The sequence below is a fragment of the Papio anubis genome, chromosome X (assembly GCF_008728515.1).
Source record: "Papio anubis isolate 15944 chromosome X, Panubis1.0, whole genome shotgun sequence".
Taxonomy (NCBI): domain Eukaryota; kingdom Metazoa; phylum Chordata; class Mammalia; order Primates; family Cercopithecidae; genus Papio; species Papio anubis.
The window spans coordinates 53,521,620-53,538,420 of NC_044996.1; the positions used below are offsets into that span (position 1 = coordinate 53,521,620).

Sequence of the window (16,801 nt, forward strand, 5' to 3'; positions counted from 1 at the left end):
TCTGGGGAACCCAATCATGTGTCCTGTTCCATCAAAATCTCTTCTTTTGGCCCTAGAGGTTGCTACTTAACTTTTAATTTGAGATTTGTTACTACATCAAATAAATTTCTAAAAATCTCAATCTGATAATATTTTGGACTTGCATTCACATAGAATGTCATCATTTTTAAAGTGACCTTTTCAATATAAAATAAAACAGAGATAGAAAACAAATTTACACAAACAAATGCACCTTAATAAAATATTATAAAGCAAATACCCTTGTAAACCACCACTCAAATCAAAAACTAAAATTTTGATATCATAAAATTTTGATATCATTTATATTTGATAAATAAAATATAAATATATTTTATATATCAACTCAGTAGCCCCTCCATGTTCCTCATCCTAACCACATTGTCCCCTTCTCCCCAAAGTAACCACAAAAGTAAAACAATTACTCACATTTCTATTTTAATCATCCAAAGGTGCATCGCTAGATATCACTGTTCAGTCATTACCATTTTTTATACTTGATATGTCCTTTAAGCCTATTTTATTCTACAAGTTTCTCCTTCATTTAAAAAAAAAGTCCTTTAAAATTTATCTGTTGCACAACTTGGGTAATTTGACATGTAGTTTACCACAGTCCAGATTTTGTTCATTGCATCCTCAAGGTGCCGTTTAATATATTCTCTCTAGTGTTTCTCGAAAATTGTCAACAGAATCCAAATGTATGATAAGACTCAAATTTTATCTCTTTGGCAAAATCCAGTCATATTGTAGTTTTTCCTCAGGAGACCCAAAAGGTCTTACTATCTCTCTTTTTGTTTTTAGGAGCCCTTAAGGCTCAATATCTATGGTGGTTAATTCATTGCCTTTGCAATATGGTGATATTCTAACTGTATCATTTCCTTTTAAATTAGTTGCAATGTTTTTATAACAAGACACTGCTCCAAATATACTAATTGGTTACACAGTGGTAAAATTTTTATAGAAAAGGAAAGATAAATCCTTGTGTATTTTCCTTTATTCACCAGAAAATGAAGTGTTTAACTGTTATTTAGGTTACTAATTGTTATGTGTTAATATCATTATGAAATTATGAATGTAAATATATTTAATGGGTTTCATACCATTTTAATTATTAGTTCTATTAAAGCTCAAATTTTCCCATCTCTGCCCAGTAGGAGCCTCTTTAATTTTGCTCCTGAGTTCAATTTGACAGAACCAAAGTAGATTCCTATAGCGTTCTTGCTATCTGATATAATTACATATTATAAGCTTATCATGTACCCTTCCTATCCAAGACCTTTTATGTGTAGAGAGATGGAATCACCTATTTCTCCAAAAAGCCCTGTTTCATTTTAGTGAAAAATTGTATTAAAGATCATCACTAGAGTGTTGACCATTGTTTCTAGACCTTTTCTATAGATAGAGGAAATAATATATATGTGTGTATATATACATAATTATATGTTTATAATATATAATTATACTCATATAATTTATATATGTGTTATATGGATCAACATATATAAGTTATATTTAAGAGTATAATTACATATTATAAATATTTATACAGAAAAGGTACCTTATATATAAATTACATATTCACAATATGTGAAATGTGCATGTATCAGAATTTTACATGTGACTTGTACATACAATTTTCCATCTCTGTACATAATTGTGACTTCATTTTAGTATTTCCAACTCTAATGCAGTAATATAAGGCTTCTATTTATTATTTACTATTTTATAACTCCTTCTTTCTACATGAAAAGTCCTGCTTCTCAAAACCACAGCAGATGATAGAATTGAGCTTTCACACAATTGCTCATTTGCTTTATCCAATAACATAAAAACAATTCCAGAATAACAAGATTAAAACTATCATTCCAATACAGTGATTGAAAATCTTTTTTTTTTTTTTTTTTTTTACATAAGAAAGTGGCAGACTTTTATTGCAAATATGCATACACTCTCGGACGAGGTTCTCTGGTCCTCAGGTGTGGGGGGCCAGGGAAGTCGCGCCGGCGCTCTCGGGTGATGTTCTCCGGTCCACAAATGCGGGGGCCGAAGAAGTCACGCTGGCTCCTGCCAGTGGCAGACTTTTATGCATTGGTACTGGAAGGGGGAGGGCAGTGGGCAGGATAAGGGCGTGATAGGGGCGTCTCCATAGGCGTGGCCGGGTAAGTTTTGATCTCTTCGGATTGACATCACCTGGAGCATGCTCGGTTGATCTGCATCTTCCCGCGCGCGGGAAAGTTGGTGAGGAAGAACCCGGAAGCAACAGGGACTGCTCCATCTTGTTCACCTTCCTCCATCTTGTCCCTTTTCCTTCACCCAAACAGTCCAACCTCTTATTGATTATAAGAATTTAGGGCGCCGTGGTCTGTCTGGCTGCTTCCTGCTGTTAAGGGGCGTAGTTAGGGTCTGAGGTTGGCAGTTGGGTGTAGGGATGCAGGAGCATTTGGTTGAAGGTGACTCAGGTGATCTCTTGGACCTTGGCTTGGAGAAATTTTATTAGAATGGGAGCAAGACATAACATAAGGCAGAGGATTAGTATGGGAATTAGGAATGGAAGCATCTGCTGTACTACAGGCAGTAGCCATACTGGTGGTCTGGGGGTTAAGGGGGCATTAAATTGTTGAAGCTAGGGAAACCCCGATAATTAAGGGAAGAAAAACAGCCCGCTTTTGGATGTTATTGCTGGAGCTGAGCTGGGAAGCTAGTTCAGACAATTCTCCTCCGCTATATAGGGTTAAGCTAGGCACTAAAGATACCGGAACGCAAAGGGACTGGGTGATGGAGGTATGGTTAAGAGTTTTAGATAGAGTTTGGTTACACCAAAAGTAGCCTCCAACAGGGGCCGTCTGGGTCCTGCTGGGAGCTTATGTGCAATTACACCATGAAGAGTTTGGCGTAGAGTAGCAAAAAGGAATCTCTGTCTCACTCTGTCTCTCTTCATCTCTGTCTCTCCCCATCTCTGTCTTTGTCTCTCTCCACCTCTGTCTCTCTCTATCTCTGTCTGTATCTCTTTGTCTCCATCTCCATCTCCGTCTCTCCACCTCCCGCTCACCAAGGCTGCTCCCCTCACCAACTCCCCTACCTCCTGGCTTCTCCCTATCTCTGACTCAACAGGGACTGAGTGCAGCAGAGGCCCTTGGGGAGGTCTGGGCTCTCTACTGCCTTCTGGTTACAGCCTCTCCTTCCCTGTATCTGTCCTTCATCCTGGCCTAATGAGTCCACATTTTATTTAGGGAGAGGGCAGAGTGACAACCCTGGGTGGGGGTTGGGGGGGGACAATCTGCAGTGCCCTGCATGATTGAGTGTATCTGTCTGTAGACCAGGTTTAGAATCTCCATACAAAGTTAGGATTAGTACGAGTAACTAGGGGAATTAGAGTGAACCATAATAATGATGACAAAGGTGTAGAGGGTAAGTTCAACATTGCCGAAATCACAAAGGGCACCCTGCCAAGCTAGGTCTTCTATGAGAGTAAAAAGTTGGGAAACCTACTGGTTGGGAGATGGGTCGGGAAGGAGGGTATCTATGGGGTTTATGAAGGAAAAGTCAGTTAAGATGAAGAATGGTGAGGAAGCGAGAAAATTTGAGGAGGGTGTTGATCCTTGAGTAGAACCTGGCCACCTGGAGAAAGGGAAGGGGAATAGATGTTTTGAGTTAGGTTAAGATGTTTCATCCCAAGAGGGGGGTGGGACAAGAGGGCATGATGAGGAAAGAGTGGGCAAAGCATGCATAGTCCAGGCAGTAATTTAACACTGGGGTCTGGCGAGGGTTAGACGGTTTACCGTCTACCCCAACTACTGAGATAGTGGATGGCTGGCTAGGACCTCCATAGGTTGGCAAAACAGAATAGGTAGCCTCCGTATTGATGAGAAAAGAAATTGGTTTACCCGCTATCTGTAGAGTTACCCTAGGCTCGGCGAGGGTGACCAGGGTCTCCGAGTGTGGGCACCGTCAGTCGTCGTCCAGGTGTAGGAGCTGGAAGGAGCCTTCCGGCCTTTGAGGAGAGGCACCACGTTGAGGCGCAATGCCTGCCCTGCTGGCGGGGCAATCAGACTTCCAGTGTCCTTCCTGTTGGCAGGTTGGGCATGGCGTGGTAGGCAGGCGAGGATTTGGACACCTTTTTTCCCAATGCCCAGTTGTGCCACACTTAAAGCATGGACGAGACAGAGTGGCCGGCTTGGCCTGGGGACACTGGTTTGCCCAGTGTCCTGGGTCTCCGCATTTATAGCAGGAGCCCCTGGGAGACTTGCCCTGTGTCTTCCCTGCCGGCAGAGTGGGCAACGCTGGTTGGAGGGCAGCCACTAGAGCTTGCGCCTGAAGCACAGCCCTTCTTTTTCCTTGTCTAGCTCTGCGGCCTCAGCTGCTGCTTCTCTGGAGTTAAAAACTTTAAAGGCCAATTTTCCTGTATGGGAGTGTGAGGCCCATCTTCAACCTTTTTTTTTTTTTGCTTTTTTGGAATATGTGAGGCTGACTGGGAGATAAAATAGGAGGCTAGGACAGCTGCTCCGGCTGGGGAGGTGGGGTCTAGCCGAGTAAATTGGGCTAGTGCCTCTGTAAGGCGATTTAGGAAGGAAGCCGGGTTCTCATCTGGGTGCTGGATGATTTCCTTTAGTTTATCAAAATTGACCACTTTGTTAGAGGCTGCCTGCATACCGGCCAAGAGACATTGAACCATAATGTCCTTCCTACGGCGGCCAGGCTGCTGCGGTTGGTAATCTCAATCTGGTTCTATGGACGGGACAGCCATCTCTCCTAACAGGACAGTGGCGTCGATTAAATGCCATTGATCTGCATGTTGCCTGGTGGCTGCGAGAATGCACTCTCTTTCCTCTGGGTTAAGAGTGGAAGTAAGAATGACATGTAAGTCATGCCAGGTAAGGTTATATGCTCTGGCCTAGGTATCGAAACTCTTTGGAATATTAGGTGGGGTTGGCTGAGAAGTCGCCAAGTCATTCTTCAGTTTTGGAAAGGTCAGCCAAGGAAAAGGGGACGTGGACTAACTACGCCTTTGGCTCCAGCAACTTCTTGGGGTGGGGGAGGGGGCAACATACTAGCAGGGGAGGTTGGAACAGACTGAGCAGTAGGGTAGGTTAAGACAGGCTGACTGGTAGAGGGGGTTGAGGCAGGCTGACTGGTAGAGGGCTGACTAATGGGGGCCGCTACCGCGGTCTTGGAGTGAGTGTGGATGGAAATGGGAGAGGTAAGAGGAGTGGCTGAGGGAGGAGTGTCGGGCGGGGCAGTGGGAGCTCCATAGGGAGGGGTGAGAGGAGTGGCTGAAGGAGGAGCGTCAGGAGGGGTGGTAGAAAGTCCATAGGGAGGGGGGTTGGAAAGTCGGGAGGGAGGTCGCCTGCCGTCGGCCCCATCTGAAATGGAGGTGGAGTCCTCCTCAGTTGCTGAGGTGGGGGCTAAGGGCCGGGTTTAGGGGTTTAGGCTAACAAGACCTGGGCCATTTAACACTGGGCGCACAGGTCTGGGCGAGAGCGCAAGTCCTAAAAGCCTTGGACATAGATAATTTCTGACCACTTTCCGAGCCTCTGGCAGAAATTAGAGCGATCTAATTAAAATGTTGCGGTCTAAAGTGCCTTCAGGCGGCCGTTGAGACTGGCTGTCAGTCTCAATGTTGAGACTGGCTGTCAGTCTCAATGTTGAGACTGGCCACGCCACAGTGGAGAGTAAAATCAGTCGCTTTCATTTAAGATCTTGCTGTAATTGTAAAGTTTTGAGATTAGTTAGAAGACACCCTAAAGGGGTGTCTCTAGGTATTTTGGATTGGGGATTTCCCATTGCCTTTCTCTCACCTATAGGCGGAAACCGAACTCTACCTGGCTACAAAGCGTCCTTTGGAGCCACTAGAGACCGGGAGGCTCCTGGAGCCGGAATGGAGATTACCTCCAGGCGGACGTCTCCGTCCTGGACGGGTCTCACACGGACTGGAATGGAGTTCCTTTGGGCAGACGTCTCTACCTTTGGGAACTCTCCTGTGGGTCACCTGGTGACCAAAAAACCTTGGGCCTGCGCAGGACTTCTGGCCAAGGAGTATGAGAGGGAGGCAAGAGATACTCACCCCTAGGAGACTTGGAGGTGTGGAAAGCGATGTCTAGGTCCTGGTCTGTCCGCGGCGTGAAGGAGGAGGCTCCTCGGACCTTAGGGGGCCCTGAGGAGGGGTCTCCTCCCGGGTTTTTGGCATGCCACAGTGGAGAGGAAAATTAGCCGCTTTCGTTTTAAATCTTGAGCTAGATGTAAGGCTTCCAAGTTTTGGAGGAGACACCCTAAAGGGGTGTTCGTAGGGATTTTCAATTGTGAGGTTCCCATTGTTTAACCACCAGAAATGGAAACCGACCTCATGCAGTGGCAAAGCGTCCTTTGCCGCTGCTGGGGACCGGGGGCTCCTGGAGCCACTAACGGAGAATTGAGGAACTTCAAGACGGACGTCTCCGGGTTGAAGGCCTCACTGCGCCACAGGGTGGCTACGTCCTTGGGCATACGTACGACTCTAGGCCAAGGACACGGAAACGGACGGAGATGGTTAACAAAGGGGAGTACTCACCGAAGAAGAAATTCTCAGAGCGGCACCAGTGGAAAGCTGGAACACTTGTTTGGTGTTCGTGGCTGGTTGGGTTGGGAGCCGGTTCGCTGTGGAGGAGGTTCGTTAGACCCTTAGGGGATGTTGAGGAAGGGTCTCCTCCTGCGTCGGGTTTCTGCACCAACTGTTTTAATTTAAATTAATTTGGCACTAACTGTTTTGATTTAATTTAATGTAACTTAATTTAGGAGAGCTAAGTAATTAAACATGAGGCCAAAGTACATAAGAAAGTGGCAGTCTTTTATTGCAAATATGCACACACTCTCAGACGAGGTTCTCTGGTCCTCAGGTGTAGGGGGCCAGGGAAGTCGCGCCGGCGCTCTCGGGTGATGTTCTCCGGTCCACAAATGCGGGGGCCGAAGAAGTCACCGATTGAAAATCTTTAAATTTTTGTATATGTCATCTCCCCATATCCTCTTCATTTTATTTTATAATTGTGTCATATCTACATTGATATAATATATAACCATCTATATACGTACTTTTTTTCATTTAGTCACACTTTCACAGGTCCTTATATATTAAATGATTACCACTGGTAAATATGTTGCTCTCTCTCCTAGTAATTTTTGTTGTTTGAAACTTATTCTTCAGACTTCTCAGAAAGTGATCTGAAAAAGATATTCTTCAAATTCTTACATGTTGATGACGTTTTTTGTTCTTTACTCTTTAAGTCAGTTCTTCTGGAGGCAAAATCTTTGCCCACATTTCCTTTTTTTGAGCACCTTAAATATGTCATCCCATTTACTTATGGCCATAAAGCATTGTAAAAATATCTAATGATAATCTAATTTTCACTTCATTATAAGTTACATGCTCTTTTTAAAATCTATATGCCCATAAGACTTTTATTTATTCTTCTTTTTTGCTTAAAACCCAATAATTTTACTTGAATATATGACCAGGGCTGTGTAATGTGCTCTTTTCTCAACACCAAAGAGAGAGTATAATGCAAGCCTGACTTTAGTCCTCATTGTTTTGAGCAGTTTGCTCAAAAGGTCAAGAGACTATAACTATCCATCTACCTATAGAATGAGTCTATAAACTGGTGAAATGCCAGTGATTTCTACTCCTTTACCTACTCACTGGCCTATGGGCACTGACTTTCTGACCATGGAAATTCATTTTTTTTCCTTTGTGTGGAAATCTTGATAAGCAAATACAAGTTTTCGTGTCCTAGGGGACAACCACAACAGTGAGCATATTCATTAATTTAATTAGAACTTGTTTACACTTTTGCTGTCAACCGTAATCATTTGTTTATTTGAACTAAAGTCACCTGACTTCATTAGAAGCATCAGTAGCTGTCAGTAAATGAAAGTGTGCTTGACTTTCATAATCAAGTGTAAATTTAAGAGGCTTATACGGCAGGCAATGTTTTCACAAGATGACAATAAAAATCAAGGACAGGGTCCTAGTTAAACTTAACCTTTGTGACAAAGTTAAGGATGGGGCACTAATTAGTGTAGATGTTGCTTTCTGACAATACTCCTCATTTGTTCTTTAGCTCGAAAGTTCATTGCTTAGCCTTTTCTTTTTCAAAACAGAGTATGTTCAAGTTAGTTAATGAAGGCCCTGCATGTAGGTTTTATAGAATGTCGTTTCACTTTGAAAATGGCATTATCTCTCTGGTCCAACCTAGAAAAAATGATATTGATCAAAAAGAAAAAACCCTGAAGTTCCTTCTTCTGATAATCTTTTACCATTAACAGAAAATGCAATTTGTGGTGAAATGAGGGTAAATTTGGAGTCAAAGATTTGAAGTTTGAACTCTGGTTCTATTAATTACCAGCCAAGTAAACTTGAATGAGTTACTAAGCCTGTCTGTATTGCAGTATCATCATTTGAAAAGTGGAAGATGTTGACATATTTGTTCTATTTCAAATAAAATACTAAATGGGAAAAATGGTGTAAACTATGCAGTGATAGATAATTTCTGTGTATGATGTTTTGTCAAAGGCTTATTTGTGATGGAATTTCAAAGAGAACATGATAACTTGGTGTTGAGTAGGATTTATTAAAGTATTTTCTGCAGAAACATATTGAGCAATTAATATTTGAAAACACATTTCATGCATCATGTGGTGGCAGAAGGGAAGAAAAAAATTTTAGAGATCATATACCCGTCCCCCAATGCAATAGCAATATTAGTTTAGATTCATTACAAATTATATTGTCTCTTTTGGATTGACTTGAGAATTATGGTTTTTTTTTTCTTTTTTGGTTTTTTGTTTTGTTTTGGTTTGTTTGAGACAGGGTCTTGCTCTGTCACCCAGGCTGGAGTACAATGGCATGATCTTGGCTCACTGCAACCTCCTCCTCCTGTGTTCAAGCAATTCTCCTGCCTTAGCCTCTTGAGCAGCTGGGACTACAGGCGTGCACCACCACGCCCTGCTAATTTTTGTGTTTTTAGTAGAGACGGGGTTTCACCATGTTGGCCAGGCTGGTCTCGAACTCCTGACCTCATGATCTGCCCGCCTCGGTCTCCCAAAGTGCTGGGATTATAGGTGTGGACCACTGTGCCCAGCTGAGAATTATCTTCTGAAAGTAATGTATCCATCCTTTTACCTTAATAAATACTACCTAGCCAACAAAACTGAATTTTTTAATTAATGTATTGGAATTAATCAGTCACCTTAGGATCATCTTTTTTATTATTATTATTATTATTTTGTTTGTCTGTTTGTTTGTTTGTTTTTGAGGCAGTGTCTCACTCTGTCCCCCAGGCTGGAATGCAGTGGAATGATTACAACTCACTGCAGCCTCAATCTCCCAGGCTGAAGTGATCCCCCCACTTCGGCCTCCTGAGTAGCTGGGACTGCAGATGTGTACCACTACACCTGGCTAATTTTTAAAATATTATTTGTAGAGATGGGGTTTTGCCATGCTGCCCAGACTGGTCTCAAACGATCCACCCACCTTGGCATCTCAAAGTGCTGAGATTACAGATGTGAGCCACCATACCCAGAAGACTCAACATTGTTTATACTAGCTCTTGCTGATATAAACAGGGCCTGGGTGCCAACAAAACTATGAAGAAAACAAAGTTTCTCACTGACTATTTTCCTATACCCATGACCTCCATTGGCATCTTCTTTTTGGCATGCTCCCATCCCTACGCAGCTGCCTATTTTCTAGCCAGCTTCTGTCTGAACCTGGATGTTAACTCAATAGATACCTCATAATTGGGATGTTAGAAAATAACCAGTTTAAGGCACATATCCTCTCAGTGTTATTGATGTTTTATGAGGGGAAAAGAGAAGGGCCTAAAAAGATGAAATGTAAAAGTGAACGATTGGTAGCTGGTTATATTATCTAGGAAATTAAGTATTTTGCTCAAAGAATTTTTCTTTTTAAGTACAAAAAGTGCAGAGTTTTGAATTGGATGTCTCCCAAGCAAGAGGGCTATAGAAGAAACAAATAAACAACTTATAAAACCCTGATGTTGTCTTATTTTCCTGTGGTTTGTTTCTTTCTCACAAACATAGACCATAGAATAAGAACTTAATTAAATTCAGGCACTAATTATTTAGGTTCTTATTAGTCCTGGTTTTACCCCAAATGGCAATGCAGAATATATTAATGGTCAAAGGCTACTGAAAAGAATGAGTGGGTCCCGTTTTGTGTCAAAGTTCATAACAAGGGAAGGGACTTGTATATAAAGAAAAAGGAACTCGCATCTAGCCATTTAAATTAGTTACAATGTTTTTATAACAAGACACTGCTCCAAATATACTAATTGGTTACCACATGGTAAAATTTTTATAGAAAAGGGAAGATAAATCCTTGTGTCTTTTCCTTTATTCATCAGAAAACGAACTGTTTAACTGTTGAATATCATTTAGTACATGTTCACAGCTGATATCACGGAAGTCTACAATTCTTTGAGCTCATAACTAGGAATTAAGGCAAAAATGTAGTTCTGAGCAAAGTAGGCAGCCTTGGATCATGCCTTGTATATTGGTCCCCAGCTCTTTTCCTGATACAAAGCTGCCATTATAGGGGTGATAGTCCTGGGGCCAGTCTCACTGACTCATGAGACAGAATATTTTATTCTTGACTGTGGGAAGCTTCAAAAAGCACAAAAAGGTGCATCACTTGAATGTCACTATCTTCGTTAAATTAAGTTTATTTGAGAAAGTTACTGAATGTGGAGGACTAGATTTGGTAATCCAAAGTCAACTCTTCCCCAAGCCCTACCAAGAGTCACCTTCATCTAGTACAACTGGAAAAAAAATTCTGCCTTTACTCTTTCTACTCTTTCCTTAATTGTCCACTTAATAGCTACTTCTTGATCTGATATATTCTTCCTTGTTGCTCTTATGTTCACTGAATAACCATCGTTTGTTTTGGTGCATAGTGCTGCCTGGAAATTTGGGACTATTTACTCCCTGATGTCACCCTGCTACCAATACTTTTGCTTACATGGAGGAGATGATGTAGAAATATTTACTTAATCTTTATTATATTTACACAGTAAAGAAGTTCTAAGTATTTAAAATATACAATAGTAGACTTTAATAAAAATTGCAAGTAACAAAAGGAAATTACAATATACAAAAGAAAAATGTAAAAGTGTATGCTAAGTATGACCATAAAGAGTTCAAATGAGAAGTATCTTAAGTGCTTTGTGTGTTATTTATTTACTTATATTAATTTTTGATTTTGGGGGCACATAATAGATATACACACTTAGGGGACACATGAGATACTCTTACACAGTCATACAACACACAATAATCATATTATGATAAATGGATATCCATGCCCTCAAGTGTTTCTCTTTTGTACTACAAAAAATACAATTAACTCTTGTAGTTATTTTTAAATGTATAATAAAATTATTATTGACTATATTCACCCCACTTGTACTATCAAGTATGTAGTCTTATTCATTCTTTCTAATCACTTTCGGTATCAGTTGGCCATCCCCAACTCCCCGCTCAACTACTTTCCCCAGCCTCTGGTAACCATCCTTCTATTCTCTACCTCCATGAGTTCAATTGTTTTAATTTTTAGTACCTACAAATAAGTGAAAACAGGTGAAATTTGTCTCTTTCTGCCTGGCTTATTTCACCAAACATAATGATCTTCAGTTCCATCCATGTTGTTGAAAATGGCTGGATCTCATTCTTTTTTATGATGGAATAGTACTTCATTGTGTGTATGTATCACCTTTTCTTTATCCGTTCTTCTGTTGATGACACTTAGGTGGCTTCCAAATCTTAGCTATTGTGAACAGTTCTGCGACAACCATGGGAGTGCAGATATCCCTTTGATATACTGATTTCCTTTATTTTGGGTGTATAATTAACAGTTGTATTGCTTATAAGATTATAGCTCTTAGTTTTTGTTTTCTTGAGGAACCCCCAAACTCTTCTCCGTAGTGGTTTTACTAATTTACATTCCCATCAGCAGTGTACAAGCATTTCCCTTTTTTTCCCCCACATCTTTGCCAGCATATTTTATTATGTGTCTTTTGGATATAAGCCACTTTAATTGGGGTGAGATGATATCTCATTTCAGTTGTGATTTGCATTTCTCTGACAATCAATGATGTTGAGCACCATTTTATATGCTAGTTTGCTATTTGAATATCTTCTTCTGAAACATATCTATTCAAATCTTTTGCTCATTTTTTAATCAGATTATTAGATTTTTTTTTTCCTAAAGAGTTAGTTGCTTGAGCTCCTTGTATATTCTGGTTATTAATCCCTTATAAGATAGGTAGTTTGCGTACATTTTCTCCCATTCTGCGGGTTGTCTCTTTACCTTGTTGATTGTTTCCTTTGCTGTGCAGAAGCTTTTTAACTTGATGTGATTCCATTTGTGTATTTTTGCTTTGGTTGCCTGTGCTTGTGGGGTATTGCTCAAAATTTTTTGCCCAGACTAATGTCCTGGAGACTTTCCCCAATGTTTTCACAAAAACAGTTTTATAGTTTGGGGTATTAGATTTACGTCTTTAATCAATTTGTATTTGATTTTTATATATAGCAACTGATAGGGATTTAGTTTCATTCTGCTGTGTATGGATATCCAGTTTCCCCAGCAACCAATGTATGTTTTTGGAAACTTTGTCAAAAATGCATTCACTGTAGGTGTATGGATTTGTTTCTGGGTTCTCTATACTGTTCTATTAATTTATATGTTTGTTTTGCTATCCCTCTGTAGCATAATTTTGTGTTTAAGGCTGAGCTGCTTTCCAAATACAAGGCAAAATTCCTCTTTACTCTCCTCTCATCAAGCGGAATGAAAGACTCACTTTCATTGCTGCAAGCTGTACTGCCTGGGGTTGAGGGAAGGGTGGTGCAAGCACTCCCTTAGCCACCCTGGCTGGTGTCTCCCTAGGTCATGTGTCACCCCAGGTCATGTGCTGTCCTAGTTTGCTGGCTCTAAACACATCCCAGGACTAGGACTTTTGTAATTACAATTACAGTTATAATTTCTACGGAATTACAGACTTCCATGCAAGTTTATCTAGGACCCCAGAGTGCTTTAGCCTGTGGTGGTGAGCCTTGCTGAAACTCAAGTTCTGATCACTGTGATGGTCAATTCCCGTCTGGCTAAGGATGCTGCAAATCCTCCCTTCGTGGCTGGATGCCAACTGAGCCCAGCGCTGCTTTGCTCTCTGCTATGACAGGTCAGCACTGAGCTCAATGCCAAGCCCTCCAGTTGCTGTATTCTCCCTCTCTTAAGTGAACAGTTTTTCTCTCTATGCCATGTGGTCACTGCTAGGGGATGAGTGTTGTTGGTGATTCCAGACTGTCTTTTCTACCTTCTTTAGTGCTTCTTTCAGTGATATGAAGTTAGAACCAGGTACTATGATTGCTCATCTGATTTTCAGTTCTTGTGACAGTGCTTGTTGTGTGTGTGGTTTGCTGTTATAATTTGGTGTTCCCATAGTGGCGATGCTAGGTGGAAGCTTCTATTCAGCCATCTTGCTTCCCCTTCCCTCCATGTGTTTATTATTCATGGGCTCCAATAGTTCCTAGCCTTATTATTGTGCTTCAAGGTTTAGTCTTTCTACTGTCTTTTAAGATAATTCTCTTTTTAAAGAGTACACAGTACCAGTTTTCAACTATTGGGAAACCCTACTCTAGCTAAGAATTGGGCTTCCTCTCCAGGATCCATTACGCTGACCACTATTGCCAAGTGCAATTCATAGGACATAATATCATGAAAACATATATTTCCCAACAATATGAGTTATGAATAAAAACTTACAGCCATGGATGAAGTGGAAAGAATGTTTGGTTGAGGAGCATAAAATCTCTAGCAAAAGAGTCAAAGGTGGGCTTCCTCTCACCAAGCTCCAGTTACTTGAAGTAAACATATGGTTTCCTCTAATCTAATTTCTCATGATCACCAAAGGTTTAACTGTTATCTCTTTTCTCTCACACACACAGGTGCACACACACTCGCAAGCATTCTTATCAAAGAAAAATTATAATTCTCAAAGGCAATAGAGTCTAGGTGCATGTTAAAAAGTATTGATATAGATACACTATAAGTAGGGCAGAATAAAATTATAAATTTGGTAATTTTATGTTTATATTACTATAAATAAACTATTATATATACTAATATTTTATATTTGTTATTATAAATTGAAATTGTCACAGTTCTCCCTATACTCATTTTATCTTATCACTTCTTTTGTGTATACATTTGCCAAAAGTCTACCAATAGGAAACAGGCCTCATTACTATACTCATTTCAAATGACAAAACCTATCACTGTAGTCTACCTTCTGGCTACTCAAGTATTTAGAAAATCTTAATTATAATATCTATTTGCTTTAGTTGGCATCAAATTCTTATGAAGGGCATAGGTTTTAGGGGGAGCTAAACAGTAATTGTGGTCAGCTCATTTCAAGCAATAGAAGGATATATTAACTACTGGTTCATACAGTTATCAAAAGTCAAGGATTGACGAGCTGTATTGATTATGGCAGATGGAAGGCAGGACTAGATAGCAGCTCTGACTCAGATGGACAGAGCAGCATGTGAAGTCTTGCATCATAAATATTTGCTCCAGAATGACTGCAGGAATAAATCAGGAAACCTGAGAGAACCCACAGACCCACTAAAGGAAGCAGATTGGTCCTGCAGGACCCGGGGAGACACCCCAAATACTCAGCTACAGCAAGACCCACCCAAGGAGAGTCTGAGCTCAGACACATCTAGCTCTGTCCCCACTAATGGTCCTTCCCTACCCACCCCATAACTTCCATAACTAAAGACAAAGGGCATATATTCTTGGGAGTTCTAGGGTCCTGCTCACCACCTGTTCCTCCCTATACAACCATAGCTGATACTTTCTGGAACGCGCCACCTCCTGGCAGGAGGCCAACCAGTACAAAAATAGTGCCTTAAACCACCAAAACTAAGAACTCTCACTAAGTCCGTTTTAGCCCCCTGCCACTTCCACTGGAACAGGTGCTGGTATCCACAGCTGAGAGTCCCACAGGTGGTTCATATCACAGAAATCTGTGCAGACAACCCCCAGTACCAGCCTGGAGCCTAGTAAACTTGCTGGGTGGCTAGATCCAGAATGGAGGTAACAATCACTGCAGCTTTGCTCTCAAGAAGACACATCTATAGGAAAACAGGGAGAGTACTGCATCAAGGGAACACCCTGTGGGACGAAAGAATCTGAACAACAGCCTTCAGCCCTAGACCTTTCCTCTGACAGAGCCTACCTAAATGAGAAGGAACCAGAAAACCAACCCTGGTAATATGACAAAACAAGGTTCTTTAACACCTTCAAAAAAATCACGCTAGCTCACCAAGACAAAATCCTGATTTATCTGAAAAAGAATTAAGGAGGTTAGTTATTAAGCTAATCAGGGAGGCACCGGAGAAAGGCAAAGCTCAATGTAAGAAAATCCAAAAAAGGATATAAGAAGTGAAGGGAGAAATATTCAAGGAAATATATAGCATAAAAAAATAAAAATTTCAGGAAACAATGGGCACACTTATGGAAATCGAAGAATGTTCTGGAAAGTCTCAGCAATAGAATTGAACAAGTAGAAGAAAAAAATTAAGAGCTCAAAGGCAATGTATTCAAATTAAACCAATTCAGCAGGAGCAAAGAAATAAGAATAAGAAAATATGAACATAGCCTCTAAGAAGTCTGGGATTATGTTAATTAACCAAACTTAAGAATAATCAGTGTTCCTGAGAAAGAAGAAAAATCTAAAAGTTTAGAAAACATATTTGAGGGAATAATAGAGGAAAACTTCCTTGGCCTCATTAGAGACCTAGACATTCAAATACAAGAAGCAGAAAGAACACCTGGAGACAAAGGAAAGAATCTTAAGAGCTGTGAGACAAAAGTACCAGGAAACCTATAAAAGAAAACCTATTGGATTAACAGCAGGTTTCTCAGCAGAAAACCTACAAGCTAAAAGGAATTGGGTCCCTATCTTAAGCCTCCCCAAACAAAATAATTATCAACCAATAATTTTGTATCCAACAAAACTGAGCTTCATATATGAAGGAAAAATACAGTCTTTTTCAGACAAACAAATGCTGAGAAAATTCACCACTACCAAGCAACCACTAAAACAACTGCTAAAAGGAGCTCTAAATCTTGAAACAAATTCTGGAAACACATCAAAACAGAAACTCTTTAAAGCATAAATCTCACAGGACCTATAAAACATAAAATACAGTTTTAAAAACAACCAAAAAATGTATACAGGCAACAAATAGTAAGATAAATGAAACTGTACCTCACATCTCAATACTAACATTGAATGTAAATGGCCTGAATGCTATGCTTACAAGACAGAATTGCAGAATGGATAAGAATTCACCAACCGCTCTCTGCTGCCTTCAAGAGTCCCACCTAACACGTAAGGACTCACACAAACTTAAAGTAAAGAGGTAGAAAAAGGCATTTCATGCAAATGAACACCAAAAATGAGCAGGGTTAGCTATTCTTATATCAGACAAGACAAACTTTAAAGCAACAGCAGTTAAGAGAGACAAAGAGGAACATTATATAATGGCAAAAGGCCTTGTCCAACATGAAAATATCACAGTCCTAAACATATATGTACCTAACACTAGTGCTCTAAAGTTTATAAAACTATTACTAATAGACCTAAGAAATGAGACAGACAGCAACACAATAATAGTAGGGGAGTTCAATACTCCACTGACAGAACTAGACAAGTTATCAATATAGAAAGTCAAC

The 16,801-nt window shown here is 40.5% G+C and overlaps 1 long non-coding RNA gene across 3 annotated transcripts; it reads right to left on the reverse strand.

Moving 5' to 3' along the window:
• Nucleotides 1-2,353: 2,353 nt before the first annotated feature.
• LOC116271796 lies at nt 2,354-6,819 on the reverse strand. Of its 3 annotated transcripts, none has more exons than XR_004180550.1 (3): nt 6,563-6,819; nt 3,903-4,083; nt 2,354-2,398 (listed from the first exon to the last, which is right to left on the reverse strand). It is a non-coding gene; the product is annotated as an uncharacterized LOC116271796 (long non-coding RNA). The 3 variants fall into 3 exon arrangements; XR_004180549.1 differs by having other exon boundaries at nt 2,372-2,491; XR_004180548.1 differs by lacking the exon at nt 2,354-2,398 and adding an exon at nt 3,585-3,636.
• Nucleotides 6,820-16,801: the final 9,982 nt, after the last annotated feature.